At 43.8% G+C, this 19,213-nt stretch overlaps 1 protein-coding gene across 3 annotated transcripts in view; it reads right to left on the reverse strand.

The window, feature by feature from the left end:
* LOC109402804 (ubiquitin carboxyl-terminal hydrolase 20) overlaps positions 1–18,692 on the reverse strand; it is a 54,540-nt gene extending 35,848 nt beyond the window's left edge. For 2 of the 3 annotated variants that reach the window (XM_029856404.2, XM_029856408.2), the window contains exon 1: positions 18,346–18,692. The gene's annotated coding sequence lies outside the window, so the exon portion shown is untranslated. The remainder of the gene's footprint in view (positions 1–18,345) is intronic. The other variant, XM_029856405.2, reaches the window with a different exon arrangement.
* Between the last annotated feature and the right edge of the window lie 521 nt (positions 18,693–19,213).

The raw sequence follows: 19,213 nt of genomic DNA on the forward strand, positions 1-19,213 counted from the left end.
GAACGAACTTCGTTTGCCAAATGGTGATTTCACTTCCTCTGATGAGGAAATTTTGGAATGTTTATTCAGTACACACTTCCCCGGATGTGTGGATATTACATCTTCTGATGAAGAACCTGATGTCTTTTCTTGTAGTTATGACTCTCTGGCTTCGGCTCGGAGTATCATAACTACAGAATCGATTGAGTGGGCACTTAATAGCTTTGCTCCTTTCAAATCTCCTGCGGCAGATAGGATTTATCCTATTTTGCTTCAGAAGGGATTTGATTATTTCAAACATGTTTTGAAAAAAAACTACTTGTTTGCAGTTTTGCTACTGGGTATATTCCCAAATCCTGGCGGGATATTACTGTGAAGTTTATTCCGAAAGTGGGTCGTGCGTCGTATGAAGAAGCAAAGAGTTTCAGACCTATCAGTTTGATCTCTTTTCTTCTGAAATGCTTAGAACGCATTGTGGATCATCACATCCGTGATGTTCATCTGGCCAACGTGCCTCTTCATGTGAACCAACATGCTTACCAATCTGGAAAGTCCACTGTGACTCTTTTGCACAAAGTTGTTTACGATATCGAGAAGGCATTCGCTCAAAAGCAATCCTGCTTGGGTGTTTTCTTACGTATCGAGGGTGCTTTTGACAACGTGCCTTTTGATGCCATATTGGAAGCCGCACGGGGTCATGGTATATTTCCAATGATTTCCAATTGGATTAACGAAATGCTCAAAAACCGACATCTCTTCTCGACATTGCGTCAAGCGGCGATTAGGAAATAAAGTGTTTGTGGATGCCCCCATGGGGGAGTCTTGTCACCACTTTTGTGGAATCTCGTATCAGATATGCTATTGAGGCAACTCAATAATAGCGGCTTTCCTACTTATGGTTTTGCCGACGACTACCTAACATTGTACATCAACACCCTTTTCGAACTGATGCAAAGCACCCTTCAGGTAGTTGAGGGGTGGTGTTACCAATATCGCCTTTCCTAGCGCCTTTCGGTAAATCCGAGTAAAACATCTCGTTCTTTTCACGGAAAGGCGAAACCGTAATGGCGTTCGACCTTTGCGTCTCTTTGATTCTGAAATCGATGTGACTGAACAGGTAAAGTACGTTGGAGTCATTCTTGATTCCAAGCTTTCCTGGACACCTCACATTGAGTTCAGAATCAAGAAAGTTTGTATGGCCTTCGGGCATTGCCGGTGCACCTTTGGTACAACTTGGGGTTTAAAACCCAAGTATACCCTCTACAGGTGCTCATTTTATTAGAGGAAACTTCTGTAAACCTAAGATCGACACACACCTGGTTGTTTCCACTTTTGGTGGATTGGGACAAAGTTGTCCTTGCTCCAAGTGATCTTACAATTGCTTACAATTCCGCATATAGGACATTTTCCACGAAATTCCCTTCCCGAGAAGAGTGGACATCTAGTTATCGGGAGAGAAGTATTTCAGACGGCAGCGTATGTTACACTGATGGCTCCCTTCTCGAAGGTCGAGCAGGTGCTGGTGTCCACTCTCGTGAGCTAAGGCTAGATCAGTCTTACTCACTTGATAGACACTGCACCGTTTTTCAGGCTGAAATATGTGCTCTTATGTGCGGATTGCAATCAGCACTTCAGCAACACGTAACGGGCAAAGCCATATACATACTTCTATTCAGATAGCCAGGCTGCTATTAAAGCACTTACTTCGGCCAACTCCAGGTCGAAGATAGTTATCGTTTGTCGAACTCAAATCGAGGAGCTGAATTCAGCAACGCTGTTCACCTTGTATGGGTACCTAGCCATTCTTCCATCGCTGGAAATAAATTGGCTGATGAGTTAGCTCGCACTGGAGCATCACATGATTTCATTGGCCCTGAGCCAGCTATTCTGATATCAAAGTGTTGGGTAAAGCTTCAGATTCACAACACAGACAATACTGGAAAAGGTAGTTTGGAATCATGTCGTCAAACCAAATTTTATTGTACTGAGCCATCTCCAAGGGTGGCGAAGTACCTTACAAATCTGCCAAAGCAGAATTGCAGCATTCTGGCCAAAGCCTTTGACTGGCCACTGCCGACTCAGCTATCACATGGCGAATATTCAGCAAGCTGATTCATTTGCATGTGATAGCTGTGAATCCGATTATGGAACTTCGTATCATTTGATATGTAATTGTCCAGTTTTTGCGGAACTGCGTTTCCGAGTATTCGGTAAACACTCATTAAGTGAAACTGACTTCAAAGACCTGAATATTCAGGATATTCTGTTGTTCTTAACCCGCCGTGGTAAAGAGCTATATAGGCTCTCTTTCGCTTTATGCGTTATTAGTGTCCTTTTCAGGACGCTGTTTGAACCCATTGTGGTACGCTTATGCGTTAGTATCCTCTTCCAGGGTATTTTTCCTATTTCCCTACCTGTCATTATCCCCATCCTTATCCTTATTTCCTTCCTTTTCCCTCAGGTAGATGATGAAATAGGCTATTATTTTGGCGATGGCACAAATGTCCCAAATGGGGGATAACGTGCCTCTGGAGCCGGCCTTCTGATACCTGATACTATATGGACCATCAGAGCTTGGATAACTACACTCTGAAAAATTTTCACGTCCGATTTACGTGAAAAGATAGGTAGTTTTCGTCCACCATATTTTTCACGTAGCCTTCGCCGGAATTTCAGGTAGCTGGACTCATTTGAGATTGGGTAATCGACGTGATGATTCAGGTAAATTTGACATGAATTTTATGCATCGTTTACGTGAAATGTGGGTGAGAGCTACTGGAATCTTAGGTACCCGCATAGTGAAATACAATTTGTATTACAGTCCGCACAGTAAGTCTTCTTTATCTGTTACTGTAACTGTACCACGAACAGTTGCTTTTCTGTTGAAACTGTGAAACTCGAAGCATTCGATCATAAAGAACGGTTTATGTAACCCATCCCAAGCTGTAACAACATATCATATTGTACAGAAATTGTCAAATAATATAAGGATGAAAACCCGGGAGGCATGGTGGCAATATAAAATGACCTTTTATCAAACGGTTTGAGATTATATTTGCGCAACACACTCACACATACGTATTTCACTGTATGCTACTTAAAATTGACAGTTTGCCAAATAGTAGCTTTCATTGGTATCTGTACCGATTGAACTTTGCAGTTTTCAGTTTTGTAGAAAAAAAAAAAACAAAATCTTTCGCTCGCGAGCTGAGCGACAACAAACTTAAAATCGCCTCGAAAAACGGTTTCAAGTGCATGGAGCGGTCTTGATGAAACCCTGGATCGATGTGCTGGATTTACAGGTGCGGATGAAAAAGCATAATGTATTTGTGAGATGTATCATAGTAGTCGTGTGACTCTCTGTATACACTATAGTCGATGATTGTTTTGATCGCTGCCAAAAGTGGTGACGTCACGTTTATTATTTACATAAAGTTTCCTGCAGGCTGTACTGATTTTTCATTATTTGATGCAGTTTTGTGTGGAAATGGCGTGCTCTGTGCGAAAATGCGATACCCGGCGGTACTCAATTCAAAATAGCGCTGTGAAAATAAAGCTTCATCGCGTTCCAAAGAAAGAAGACGTAAGAAAAAAGTGGTTGTTGTTCTGCGGCATTGGTACGAACTGCAACAAAGACTGGCCGATTTACGTGTGCTCCAAACATTTTATCCCGGAAGATTATCATAACTATTACGACCCGGACATCCGTAGACGCCGCTTGACGCTAAATGGTAGGTTAAAATAGGATCTTATATATGTACTCATGTGTAACAAATATATATTTTTAGCTGTTCCAACTGTTCTACACTTACCTCCGGAGCAACCATCTGAACGTTTCAAACGTGCCCGTCGGAAGTCACGTGAAAAGTTGGTCGAAACTCTTCTACAGCAGCACCAGAAGTTTCCAGAAGCACTGTCTGATGGCTTTCAGCGCATGTCGTGTTCCCCGGGGTCGGCTCATAATCTGGATGCTGATAACAGCTTACCCAGCTCTACCGAGAGCGAGCTTTCGTGTCTCGATATGGAACAACAACCATCTGAACGTTTCAAACGTGCACGTCGGAAGTCACGTGGAAAGTTGGTCGAAACTCTTCTACAGCAGCACCAGAAGTTTCCGGAAGCACTGTCTGATGACTTTCAGCGCATGTCGTGTTCCCCGGGCCCGGTGTCGACTCATAATCTGGATGCTGATAACAGCTTACCCAGCTCTATCGAGAGCGAGCTTTCGTGTCCCGATACAGAACAAAAACTCGAAGAATCACTCGACATAAGCTTCATCCCTGATTTATGCAGCACGATCATCGTATCCGATGAAATTGATCCGGACTACAACATCAAGTTGCTGTGTGATACCGTGATGAAGTCAACAGCTCATGATTTGGAAATCAGTTCTGAGATTCTTGAAGGGTCCGAAGCTATCAATAGGCCTGAAATACAGCGTGGCTCTGGAGACTCAATTATTTCGCTCCCGGATCAAGATCAAATCATTTGCGAGATCCCTGAAGAGAGCGAACGAGCCGAATCAATCATCAAACCCAAAGCATCTCGTGGTTCTGTTGCCAGGCTAAATACAATTTTGCAACATCAACGGCAAACGATTCGAAACCTTCGAATGCAGGTAAATGTTATTATTAAAAAGAGTACTATTTTTTTTTAAATTTATCTTCTGTATTTTAGCTACGGAGCAAGGATTCACACATTAAAACACTACAGCGTGATATCCGACAACTAAATAAACAGAAGGATGACCAGGACCAGGACGTTGAAACCCTTCGAAAGGCTTGCGCTGAGTTGAAAAACGTTCCTGAATCCGTGATCAATTCGCGAATCCGATCAGCATTCCTCAAGGTGTTCACCCCGAATCAGGCCGACTTAATCCTCGGAAACAAGAAAAGAGTTATTTGGACACCAGAAGATATTCAAATGGCATTTTCTTTGAGGTAACGACAAAATTGAAACTATTCCACTGTAACTCAGTCGCTTTCATACTAGTTGACTTGAAATTTTGCATACGGCTAGATAATATACCGTGAGGCCGCCATTCCCCGCTCATGCTCCATTCGACGCTCGTTACATACAATTTCTATGAATGAAACGAGCGGTGAATGGCGACCTCACGGTACGCATGTATTCCACAGTGTCATTTGGTTACAAATAAACTGAGTATTTTAAACCCTGACCCTATTTATGCCAACAAATTTATGCTAACAAATATACTATGATTTATTATATCCTTCACAGGTACCACAGTCAACCTGGCTACGAAATTGTTCGTCGAGAAATGAGGATTCCTTTACCGTGTCTCCGAACTCTTAGGCAATGGGCATCCAACATTGACATGCGGAAAGGGATTATCGCCGATGTATTGACGGTCCTCAAGTTAGCTGGTGCGAATATGACAGAACGAGAGAAAGTAGTTATTCTGGGCTACGATGAAATGTCAGTCAGCCAAACGTTCGAGCGTGACAGACGGAATGATGAGATAGTAGGACCTCATAACGAAATGCAGGTCATATCAGCTCGTGGACTTTTTTCTAACTGGAAGCAGCCAATATATGTCAACTTCGATCAGGCAGTGACGTTGCCTATCTTGAATGAAGTCATCACTCGGTTACACGAAATCGGTTTCACAGTTGTGGGAAACGTACATGATTGCAGCTCGAAAAACCGGACATTGTGGAACGAAATTGGCATAGACTACTCTTCGGGACGAACTAGTATGAAGCACCCTGTCACCAACGAGGACATTTTCTTTTTTCCGGACGCACCTCATCTTCTTAAACTCATCCGAAACTGGTTATTGGATCACGGATTTTACTACAAAGGTAAATACAAATAGAGCAAGTAAATGCCATAGGCGGGAGCATATATAGATTATATGACGTATACGTCAGTAATACCTATAGATAGGTATATGATTAGTTAGTTTAACCTTATAAATGTTCGGTCGTTCAATGTGTTAAGCCCAATGGTCATTGGACTACAGAACAGATCTTTAAACACAGTTTGAAATTTTTGTATGTCTTTTTATTCCTTGTTAGAAGGATTATTAACCCACAAACAGACGTAACACCTCCGAAATTACTATCGACCACGCTTTTCACGAGCATTCAAAGTTGTGGCTTTCAAAACCAGAGGTGCGCACATCATTTTTCATTGCGTTTGACGTTTCACTCTAGCGCCTTCTGTTGACGATGGTAGTGTAAAGTGGGTGGTGGATTTTCACGAAAATTGTTGTTGATGTTACGTCTATTTGTCTGTAAATTAACTATCTTATTAAAGTTTTACTACTCTTGTTTTACACAGGCAAGCTGGTCACTAAGAAGTTCTTGGAACTTTTGGTGGAAAAGGCATCGACTCTACAAAACCCGATGGCATCCCAAAACGCACAATCAAAAAACATAGAACTGAATTCTCTTTTCAAAATTTCTATAAAACATTTGACCGTGCAGAAATCTGAAAGGCAAAATGTGCGCTTAGCTGCTGAGTTGCTAAGTCACACGACGGCCGTGAATTTACGGCGCCATTTTGGAGAGTATGAAGAGGCGGTCCTCCTAGCAGAAATAATTGAGAAAGTCAATCTGTGGTTCGACGTCATGAATTCGTACCAAATTTCGCAGAACATTCCAAGTAAAAAATGCTATGGCATGGATCTTCCCAATCAAGACAAAATACTGGATGATATGGCTGAGCTGATGAAGAACATCAGAGCTTTAAATCGGCACTGCTTGCCACATAGGTCGCATCTTGAGGTGAGTCTTAGATCCTATACTATGAATGTTATTCTGCTATTCTGCTATTCTGCTATTATCAACGCATCCCCTGGCTTTCGCCCATCTGCGTTGTCTTTTCACTAGGCAATACGTCTACCAATTGAAGTTTATGGGCTTGCCGGACCAAGTCTTGTAGCTAAGCCAAACACCCCACCTACAACTGTTGGGTAGGCACCATTGTCCCGCCCACTGGTCTTTTACAGCTAGTTGTAGGTGCATGTGTGCGTGTAAGTATTGGAGTGTGTGTGTCAGTGTTGGTGTATTGTAGGCGCCAACTCGTTCTAATCCACTCTGATAGCTAACACCCTATTGAACCATTACCCTTAAATTTGGCAATCTATGAAATAGAATGAGTTAAACGCCTGTAGAAAACAGTCAGTTAAATCAAACAAGGAATATTAGTATTAAAGCGAAGATACAACGAAGCAACGCCCCGAACCTCGAGAGCACAAACCCCAAGAACCAAATGACAGGCAGCGCCGATAAGTCGATCGACTGGCCACCATCAGTGAATAACCAATCGAGTAAACCCCCCAGCACAAACTGCCACCAGCTCTCCCGACCTGCGCCCAACAAATCCGAGGCACAGCCCAGCCTTAGCTTCACCTTAAAACCAAAATCTAGATTACAGAGCACAATACTTCCCAAGTAACCACACAGCTCGAGCCGCAAATCACGCACAACACGGCACAAATAAGACAAACACTACCACGCCCGTACAACCGAACCCGACCTAGAGTAGAGAAGGGTCTCTTTCCACTCCAACCCGGACTCAACTGCACCCACAGGGCAGCGCACCTCACCCACACCGCACTCATTCATGCATCACTGTCCGAGCCGCACGGTCACCTGGGTTGAGTCTATCTGCATGACCTCGCCCAACCCGTAACGCAGAGTTTAAGTCCCTCTCTTGCATTACAAAGTACTCCCTCTTCCCAAAAATCTGTGCGTGGTATAAATGAGATCTTAAGGCTGAAGAAATCGTCACCAATACAACCGCCAACACTGAGCACTCAATGATGTCGGCCTTATCAACGACGACCCCCTCAGTCCCAAACCCAATTATCCCACACTACCCAAGTAACCACCCTGCTGAAGCCGTAAGCACCACACGCACAAAGCACACACACCGACACGCACCACCCCACACAAACCACCAAGGCCGACCAAAAGCGGAAAGCGGTGCCACCACTGCTGAATCACGAGTTTTTCAGTATAATTCAGCAATCGTAGATCCATTCTTCGACCCTACTCAGCCCTAACGGTCCATAGCAATGCCTGTCAATATATGCGCCTCACACATGCAACCCCTACACCCTAACAGTATGGTCACTTGGGTATCCCTGGGTTTTGACATGATGGTCAGGGATCACAGCCATCAAAACGTTCCACACTTTATCAGGGCTTACGACCTGTAGACATGATGATTTCTCAATAGTTTCAAGCTCTTTCGGACCTTCCGCTATTGGAGACCATCATGGCTAGCGGTGTTTAGATCCTATACTATGAATGTTATTTCCCGAAAAACCAATACCTTTAACTTGCTTCGAAATTCACATCACACCGAAAAACATATTATCCCAAAAATCACTTCTCAGAAAACAGAAAGTTGCAGCTACGATTTATTGACCAAACTACCGACAATTTGAATCAACCGTTAAAAAGGTGATCGATAGAAAGCGGTTTATGGTGTGACATCTGTTTCTCTGTGTGAACATGTTTTCGCTCTGACATAACACCGACCATATAGACTAAACATATTTTAATAATTTAAATCTTGCTATTTTTAATTTGTTTTTCAGGTGTTCCAAAAAGCGATTCTAATTTCTATAGCATCAACGAAAAAGCTGTTCTTAAGAATGCAGGAGCAATATGGAGTGATTTTTATCATGACCTACAAATTGAACCAAGATTTTATTGAAAATCTTTTTGCTATCATAAGGTTGAACGGTGGAACTCATGACCACCCGTCTCCGTTGAAGGCACTCGATCGTTTACGACTAATTTTTCTTGGGAAAAATGTGCCCAATTTGAAACGTAACAAAAATACTGAGGACAACCAAGTCGATGAAGATTTTATTATGGCAAGACTGTTTCGGAAGAAAATGAACGTTAATACAAAGAGGAAAAATGAAGATAATTTGAACGATGTTGACAGTGATGATGATGATGAGCCGTGGCAGTTTGTCCCAAGAGAAAGTAGTCTAGAGGAAGCTGACGGTGGGGAATATTTTGCCGGATTCGTGGCTCGAGGATTACTGAAAAATTTCCCTGACCTTGCAAATTACACTCACACACTGCAGAATGCAGATCAAGATGATTCACGACCTGAGAACTACGTACAAGATTTGTCCTATGGAGGACTATTACAACCGACAGATTCGTGGAATAATGTTTGTTCTCAAATGGATTCGTTCTTCAATCATGTCAATAATAAATCAGAACCCACGACTGAAGACCGGTCTATAATTGGCTTCCGGGATCCTACAAATGTCCAGCAAAGATCTATCAGTCGACTGCATAAGCAGTTTCCCGAAGTTCCACAAAAAATTATAAAAAAATACGTTGACAGCAGAATTAACATACGAGTACGACATTTGAAGAAACGTTTGGAGGAGAGCAAAATTCATGAAAACAAAATTAGAAAGAAACGCAGACATAGGGGCAAAGAAAACGCAGGTGAAGCATACAAAAAGGAGCGAACTCCAGCTATTCGACAGAATAGTAGAAAACTAAACCATATAATCAATTGAAGACAGGTGCTAGGTAAAATCTTCTGAAATATTTCTGTTTTACATTACGTTTTACCTTGCTTTTTACAAATAACTAAATTATTTTTCAGATCATCACGGCGTGGCTATATCCGATCCTTGATCTCACCATATCGATCAAAATTTTCAAAACACGTAAATAAATCGATTCGAACTGAAAATGTTTTATTCAAAGATACAACGAATTTGGAAAATAAGTTGAAAAAAATCATGTTCATATCTTTCTGACGTTCAGTATCACACAGGCATTAAGCTGCCTCACTCGCAAAACAGTCCTATATGAATAGGAAATCCAGCAAAGATGGGACTGTTATGCGAGCGGGGGCAGTATATGCAATGGGCAATTTCTCATCACCGATTATCTCTTAAGGTTATTTTGGGAAGAAGGATCATATGATTAGAACAGAACATTATCTATCTATCTTTTTGTGTTTGAAAATCGATGTTTCATACATTTTGAATGGGGACTTGGACTTGGCTAGGGACTTGAAACGTCAAAAACGTAGTAGGCAAGACGAAGTTTGCCGGGGACAGCTAGTGTCTAAAAAAATGCAGAAGAAACGCTACTAGTTCTTCGAATACTGTCTGAACCTTGGTCTAAACACTTTTCAGTTAATTGTCGGTTTACTCTTTCAACAACTCATAGGTTATATATGCCCTTGGACCACGAACTGTTTATGATAACTGGTCGCTTCGAGCAATAATGATAGTCATCCGGAGAAATGGGGTATTCGGGAAAAAACAGCACAATCGTAAACCAGTAATACATCCATGAATGATTGAAATTCTTTCTGATCGTTGAAACACTGTAGTAGCCTATGATTGAATTGCCTCTATTAATGAGTGTCTGGTGATTTAAATATTATCTGTCCACGAATACAATACACTTTTACACTTTTTCGGGTACTGAAATAGGGGAACAAATGCTATTTTTGGCAGCTTTGTTCTCTTCGTCAAGGGGTTCTAAGAATCGATTGAACTCAAAGTTGACCTAAAAACTTCCACTATCACACTTATTTACATGGTCAATTGATTGATTTGTCTTTATTAGAGAGACTTTCAGCCCTTGGCTGGTTCGTCTCTTTTACATGGTCAAGTTTTAGGCAATGTTGCCGACAGAATCCCCTCGTAATCAAGAAAACATGACTGCCAAAAATACCCCAAGTCACCTTATCACTTTTAAATTGAAATGCTTATCAGAGAACTATAATTATTTTAGTTCCATTACTATCGGTATCAGTTTTATTTAACTATCCAGGTTGATCTCACTATGTTGGTCATCATCGGGACTCGATTTGTTTTCGGATCCTACTATTGCCGATATTGTTCCGCGAATCTCTAGATTCTATGATGGTTCCGCTTCCTCAATCTCCAAGACCAGAATCTATCTCCCGTTGTTGCGCGATCCACAGCCAAAGCCACCTACTGCAAAGTTTACTTTTATGCATCCGAAACTTTCAAGCTTAACCGCATACATATTTTGTCGGTGAAGTTTATAATATGTAGTTTGTGGTGCCTAGTTGATATTCTTTGGAAGGTAGATGGTTTTAATTCAGGAATCTGCTTCTGGTGGACTTTCTTTGGTGCCGCAAAACGAGGTCACGGCGGATGTGATTCCTTGGTGATTTCTGCTGCACTGCTGGCTTCTGATGGCTTGACAAGCTAACTTTCGATTCTCCGTGGTATGCCAACATTAGTGGATTATCACACTACCATAAATTGAATAAAAAACTAATGGAAATTCTTTATTTAGAACACAGAAGTACTTAAAGAACTACTATTCCAATTCACATTGCAAGCAATCTATTTTTGTTTTTGCAAACTTGACGTCACCGCCAATTTGTCGCATGTTTACATTTTTTTCGCTACCAATACTAACAAACCCATACGATGGGCCGGACCTGTCAAATTTAAGACATTGACCCTGGATGAAACAAGGGTAAGTTTTCCATAACTCGTAAATTTGTTGTTTATGCCATATCTTATCGAATGTAAATTATTTTGCAGAATACGCGAACTTGAGAGTGCAACTTCGAGGGATTCCTCAAAACGGAGGAGGAAGGATTCGTCTTGCAGCGGGAGAGAATTGTATGCCTCTTGCGAGTAAAAATCTGCTGCCACTGGAGGAAGGTCCATAGTAAGTTTTAATTTCCGTGGAAGCGGCCGGGCCCAAAATGGAACAAGTCGCAAGTCGGAGAATTCCATCGACATAACAACCCATTTCATCCGTTCGGAATAACCCGAGACGCTCCTCCGTTTATGTATGCTTGGTATGACGGTATGATAAATTCGTGGAAAAATATTTTTTTCAATAAAACAAATCTTTAGCTAACGCATAACCACTTTTTATTTTTAAACGGTTTCAATATATCTGAACCATATGCCATAAGCTTAAAATATCATGGAAGACCATAAACCAATAATAACACATACATTGTTCGTTTTCCTTCCACATTTATTGTTAAACTGATCTCTAACCATTTGCTATGCAGTGGATTGTCTCAAAAACTGGATAGTATATTGACTGTATCCTTTACTGTATTGCGAAAAATTTGTTCGAGAAAACGAGCGATTTTTTATGGTAACCTATCTTAACCGCCTATTCCACATACTGTAATTTGGCTGCTTACCATTTGTCAGACTGGCAAATCTGTACATGGAATGGTTATCTTACTGTTATCTCGGGTAGTCTGTGAAATAGTTAAATGTCAATAACTAATAGTCATCTACAGTATAAGAAACATTGCATTTACTGTTAGTGATTATGCGGGTAGGTTTTACGTGAAATCATGATTAGTTCTACACAAACTTCACGTAATTTATTCATGTTTTGGAATGAAAATAAAGCAGCTGCATCAACCTGCAACATATTTGAAGAGGCAAGAGATTTTAAATCCTTCCGAAATGCAATTAAAAAGTCGAGGAAAAAGCATTAAAAGCAAAAGCCTCCCGGTTAATAAATATGTCGTTTCATTTTGTAGGGATTTAAAAACTCTTGCCTCCTCAAATACGCTACAAGCTGGTACCAATATGTAACGAAGAAAAATCTTAATTAGTTTTTTTATTCTGGAGTAACTAATATATGTACGCCTACATACCGTATTACCCCGCTAATACGACACCGACTGTTGTCGAATAACCGGGGTAAACTTTTAATTCGACAAACTGGTCACCCTACACCATCATGCTCATTGAATTTTGGCAACTCTATTTTTGTTTTTGTTTTGATTTCCGGAGTTGTTATGAAACATAATTTCAACAGATATTGCGATGGTGCGAATGAATAGCTCGTTCTTTCTGCGATTATTGCCATCCTCAGTTCATTCCGGTTGGTCTCCAGGCGGTTTGGATGTAGAATAGCACCAACTCAGTACTTCCGAAATTAGCGGCTGCAAGAGTAGCTGCTGCGGGTGGGAGTATAACCGCAACATCAAACTGTTTTGCATTTACAGTATACATCGCTGTGACATTCGAACACTTTTTAATTCGACATGTGTCGAATAAGCGGGGTACGAATTAAAAAGTGTCGTATTAAAACGTGTCGAACCAACGGGGTAAGACGGTACAAAGTAATACATCTACATTAATTTCTAATCGTCTGTGATTAGATAACTGTCGTCAGTAGCAGCAGGCGTGCAGAATTTGAATTTGAATGTGTAACCCACAGCGACGCCTAAACGCATCACAGTAGGCGTAGTATAGATTTTAAATAAAATTTTCATTCCTAGTTTAACCGTCAACCGAAGTGTAGTTTTCTTTCTACGGCTCTTCCTAAAAGGTTATGGGCCAGGTGAAAAAGTAGGAAAAATCGAAGAAAAGTGAAAATGGCATCGCCGGAAAATGCCGCAGGAGTCCGCGGAATCGGTGACCCCCAAGGAAACCCGAACGCAGTTCAAATTTCGTCAACGCTACCGTGCATCGAACGTTTGGCCGGCCGTGAAAACTGGACCACGTGGAAATTCGCGGTGGAGACATTTTTGGAACTCGAGGACCTTTGGGAAGCAGTGAAGCCGATAGCCAACCCTGACGGAACATTCCCGGCGGTGGACGCACGTAAGGATAGGAAGGCGCGTGCTAAAATAATCCTTCTACTCGACCCCGTCAATTACGTACACGTGAAGGACGCAAAAACGGCCCGCGAGGTATGGGCGAAGCTTGAGGCGGCATTCGAAGACACCGGCCTGACCCGGCGCGTAGGACTCCTCAGGAAGCTCATCACCACCACGTTGGCCGCGTGTGACTCCATCGACACGTACGTAACGCAAATCGTTTCAACTGCCCACCAACTCCGGGGTGTTGGATTCGACATATCGGAAGAATGGGTTGGAACGTTGCTGCTAGCCGGACTGCCGGAGGAGTACAGACCGATGATTATGGCCCTGGAAAGCTCTGGAACGGCGATCACCGGCGACAGCATAAAAACCAAATTACTCCAGGAAGTGCAGACGACGAGGGACAAGACAGCGTTTGTTGGCAAAAAGGGCCCGCCGGCGAGAAATCCGCAAAGCGCACACGAAAAGTCAGCCGAGCAGCCGAGGGGACCCAGGTGCAAGCGTTGCAAGAAGTTTGGACACATCGCCCGAGACTGTCAAGCGAACCGAGGGTCAGCGTTCAGTGCAGTTTTGTCGACGAACCACGGCGCAGATTCCACAACTTGGTATTTCGATTCAGGAGCGTCGGACCATTTCACCAACGATAAAAGCCTTCTGGTGAACGCCAGGGCAGCAAGCGGCACAGTTGTGGCAGCGGATAATGTTGCTATGACCATCGTAGCCACCGGTTTAGCGAAACTGGATGCAAAGTGCTCTCCCGAAAGCCCACCGATAGAAGTGAATGATGTGAAATTCATCCCGTCGATGTCGAATAACCTCCTCTCGGTAAGTCAAATCGTTCGCCGCGGCCACGTGGTGCAATTTTCTGCAAGCGGTGTGAAGGTGATCGATCCATCAGGCGTCGTCATAGCAACGGGTTGCCACGATGTAGAGAAAGGCCTGTTTCGATTCGATGAGAAAAAGTCGTCGTCGTCGTCGTCGCTGGCGTGCACATCAAGTGGTATGGAAGTGTGGCACAGAAGAATGGGACATCTGAACATCGGCGGATTAAAGCAGCTGAAGGATGGACTGGCTTCTGGTATCGAGTTCAGCGAGGCGAAATGCGAAAATTGCGTTATTTGTGCGATGGGAAAACAGTCTCGTCTACCGTTTCCGAAAAAGGGACATCGAGCCAGCGAAGTGTTGGAGTTAGTACATTCCGACATCTGTGGACCCATGGAGGAGTCGTCGTTGGGCGGTAGTCGGTACTACATATCCTTTACCGACGATAAGACGAGGCGTATTTCCGTTTATTTCTTGGAGAGGAAATCCGAGACAGAAGTTCTGCAAGCATTCGACCATTTCCGCACTCAGGCTGAGCGTCAAACCGGATGCAAACTGAAGATTCTTCGAACGGACAATGGTAAGGAGTACATTAATAAGTCTTTCCAGAAACGCTTGAAGGAACTGGGCATCCGGCACCAGACGTCGACGGAGTACACCCCGCAACAAAACGGTTTAGCGGAACGCGTGAACCGGACAATTGTCGAGAGGGCTCGATGTTTGCTGTTTGAGGCAAATCTACCCAAGGCATTCTGGGCCGAAGCGGTGGCAGCTGCCACATACTTGGTGAACCGTTCCCCGACCAGAGGGCACAAGCAAACGCCGGAAGAAGCTTGGAGTGGCCGCAAGCCGGATTTGGCGCACATCCGTGTGTTCGGTGCCAAGGTCATGGCACACATCCCGAAGCAAAAACGGCGCAAATGGGACGCCAAATCGAAGGAATCCGTTCTCGTAGGATTCGACGAAGACACGAAGGCATACCGCCTGTACGATCCTGTGTCCAGGAAGGTCTTCAAATGTCGTGACGTCGTCTTCATCAGTGAGCCGTCTCATGTGCCGTCACCAAGTCCGGCATCTGCTCCACTTAGGAAGCCTACACCAGTTCGTACGTTTGTGAAGCTTGACTTTGAAGAACCACCAGGTGAAGTCGTCGTCGTTCAGTCGCCCGAACCAGATGAGCGACCCGATCCGGAAGAGGTTCAGTCCGCAGATGACCAGTCGGACGACTCCGATGCTTCAAACTACTTCTCGCAAGCAGACACCAGCGAAGGCGATCTTTCGGATGAAGCATCCGGTGACGTGACAATCATTGCGCTCCCCCCGCAAAAATCTTCATATCCACCCGAGTCACAGGTGTTGAGGCGCAGCGGCAGGGAGCGCGTTTTCCCAGGCAAGTACCATGACTTTTATCTTCCGAACAAAGGCCTGCCCTCCTACCAATTTTCAGAACAGCATCAGGATCGATCAACCGCCGGTACTTCACGAGTCGCATCGGTTCCCGCTGCGAGCCAGCAGCAAACGCAACAAGGAGCGTCGACCAGGAACTGTCTCGTGAGCAAGGGCTGCGATGACCCCCGCAGTTTCACCGAAGCGTTGCGATCCGCAGACGCTGACCACTGGAGAGCTGCAATGAAGGAAGAATATCGTGAGTTAATGCGAAACAACACATGGGAGCTAGTTGACTTGCCACCCGGCGAGCGTGCAGTGGGCTGCAAGTGGTTGTTCAAAACCAAACAGGACGAGAAAGGAAATTTCAAACGGCATAAAGCGAGGATTGTAGCACAAGGCTTCACGCAGAAGTTTGGTGTCGATTACGACGAAGTTTTCGCGCCCGTGGCGAAGCAAGTCACGTTTCGCGTGCTGCTGACTGTCGCTGCCCGCAACAATTGGGTCGTGAAGCATGTGGATGTCAAGACGGCGTACCTTAATGGAGAGCTGGATGAAGTCATCTATATGCGCCAACCCGAGGGTTTCCATTCCGGAACCGAACGCACCGTTTGTCGTCTGAAGAAGAGCCTATACGGCCTCAAGCAGTCCGCGCGCATATGGAACAAGAAAGTGGATTCCGTATTTAAAGCGATGGGGTTCGTCCAATCGAAAGCCGATCCGTGCCTATACATCAGGAAGAAAGGAGGGGCGTTCACGTACATCCTCATATACGTGGATGACATGATTGTCGTTACACAATCCGAGGAGGAGTTCCGTTCGATTTTGCGGCATCTTGAGGAGGAGTTCGCCATCAAGAACCTTGGCGATGTCCGACATTTCCTGGGGATGCAAGTTGAACGTTGCGAGGATGGATTCAAGCTCAACCAACAGGCGTACATCCAGAAGCTTCTCGGAAGGTTCAGCTTAGAGAATGCCAAGCCGGCAAAGACTCCGCTCGACCCAGGCTACTTGCAGCTGAAGGAGGAGGAGCAGGAGCAGCTTCCGAATAACAGTCAGTATTTGAGCTTGATCGGAGGATTACTATACGTTGCCCTACATACGCGTCCGGATATTGCGGTGAGCACCACAATCTTGGCGCAAAAGTCCAGTTGTCCAAACCAGCAAGACTGGAACGAAGCCAAACGGGTGCTGAGGTATTTAGGAGCGACAAGTCATTTCAAGCTAGCACTTGGATCTACCACCGCCGGTCTCTCGATGTATGCTGATGCAGACTGGGCCGGAGATCATCGAGACCGAAAATCGAAATCTGGGCATTTGATCATGTTCGGAGGAGGCGTCATTCAGTGGAGTTCCAGGAAGCAATCGTGTGTGGCCTTAAGCTCTACCGAAGCTGAATTGGTCGCGCTCGCAGAAGGATGCCAGGAACTCATCTGGACGAAGCGTTTGCTGGAGGACGTTGGAGTGTTTTCTTCTGATCCCGTTGTCGTGTACGAAGACAATCAGAGCTGCATAAAATTGGTTGAGAGTGACCGTATGGAGCGCAAAACGAAGCACATCGAAACCAGATTCTACTTCGTTCGTGATCTACACCAACAACGTCAAATCGATTTGCAGTACTGTCCGTCAGAAGAGATGCTCGCCGACCTGTTGACCAAGCCATTACATCGCGTGCGTTTGGAGAGCCTCCGAAAACAATTAGGAGTCAATCCAGATCTGCACGAGGAGGAGTGTCGTCAGTAGCAGCAGGCGTGCAGAATTTGAATTTGAATGTGTAACCCACAGCGACGCCTAAACGCATCACAGTAGGCGTAGTATAGATTTTAAATAAAATTTTCATTCCTAGTTTAACCGTCAACCGAAGTGTAGTTTTCTTTCTACGGCTCTTCCTAAAAATAACACAAACCAAATCTCGGGGCTCTAACGCAGAATTTTCGAAGTCCAGCCCAAGGTCCAGCCGTTTCAAACACCGTTAAACTGGACCTCCGATACCGTCAGACACCTATTCCAGCTCCTGAAATGATTGAAAATAGAAGAATACACAACTGCTTATAATAAATAACAATTAAATTACCTCAATACTTGCAGCAACTTGCACAGAAACTCAGCATGCAGTTCTTTCGCCAACCTACTTCTCGACGCCATATTGAACTGTTTTTTCACACCTGAAAATTCACGTAACTTTCGTTTCGCTGAAACTTACAAGTCGGAAGTACACCAACACAAACGCATTGAAACGATTTACGTGAAAATAAGGTGGATTTAACCAAACAGGGCGGTGCACACGACGTGGTTTTTGAGTGACAGTTACTGACGTCACGTAACTTTTGAGATTTTGAAAATAAGGATGAGCTACGTGATATTTCACGTAAATCGGAAGTGAAAATTCTTTAGAGTGTAATCAATATTAATTTCATTGAACTATTTTTAAAAGTTTGCTATCTATTCATTAAATGTTTATAATTTTATCTATTTGGCATGGAACGACCCCAAGCATTTGACAGGCCCACGAAGCCAATGTTTTTGATGACCCCGTTTTAGATGTTCTTTCGCAAAGATTACCTTCGGAATTCCAATCAATTATTAGAAAATTTATCCAATCTGCACGTTAGTCACACACTTCTCCCTAATTCTTTGCAACACAACACAAAGAATATGGATTCCATGCACAAAAACACAATAATCTTCCATCGAATTCTTCCGACTGCAAAAACAACACTTCACGTCAGGCACCAACCATGTCTCCTTGACCCGAAGAGATTGAACACCTTGCCACCCTCTTCTTTCCCCCCACACAACACACTCCACCCGAAGCAGCAAGCAACTCCTTTTATCACACCTTTGCTTTGTGGCAGAGGCAGAGCCCTGGCGATCTAATCGAACTACACACGACGGCGGACAGGTGCTGCACTGCTCTCTAAAATAAAAACGCTCATTTTTGAGTAGCGCCCATGCCGCACAGGGACTGTGTTGGAAACACACATTTTTTTAAATTGCTCGTACGCTCACATTTTTGCAAAATATCAATATTTTTCGGTATTTGAAGGTGGTTCATAAACCCAGTGAGCTGCCATGTCGAAATTATTGCAAAATACATGCTCATGTGAGCGTACGAGCAATTTTAAAAAAATGTGTGTTCCCAACACAGTCATGTGCGGCATGGATGTTTACTAAAAATGTGCAGGTCAAACACATTTTTGAGCGTAGCCGTTTTTGCGTGTGCGGATTAAAAGACGTCGTTTGCTGTCTTTTCACCGAAGGAATCCGTCGAAATCTTCGCCCGTCGGAACGACTACCGAAATGCGCCGTGAACTACGCGGAACGCGGAACGCAAAACTTCGAAATTACGGTGGAACATTCCACAAAATAGACACAAAACATCACACAAGTTTTTCACCAGAAATTTTTTTTACTGTTGCTTGCTAGAATG

Source organism: Aedes albopictus, chromosome 3, assembly GCF_035046485.1.
Source record: "Aedes albopictus strain Foshan chromosome 3, AalbF5, whole genome shotgun sequence".
NCBI classification, from domain to species: domain Eukaryota; kingdom Metazoa; phylum Arthropoda; class Insecta; order Diptera; family Culicidae; genus Aedes; species Aedes albopictus.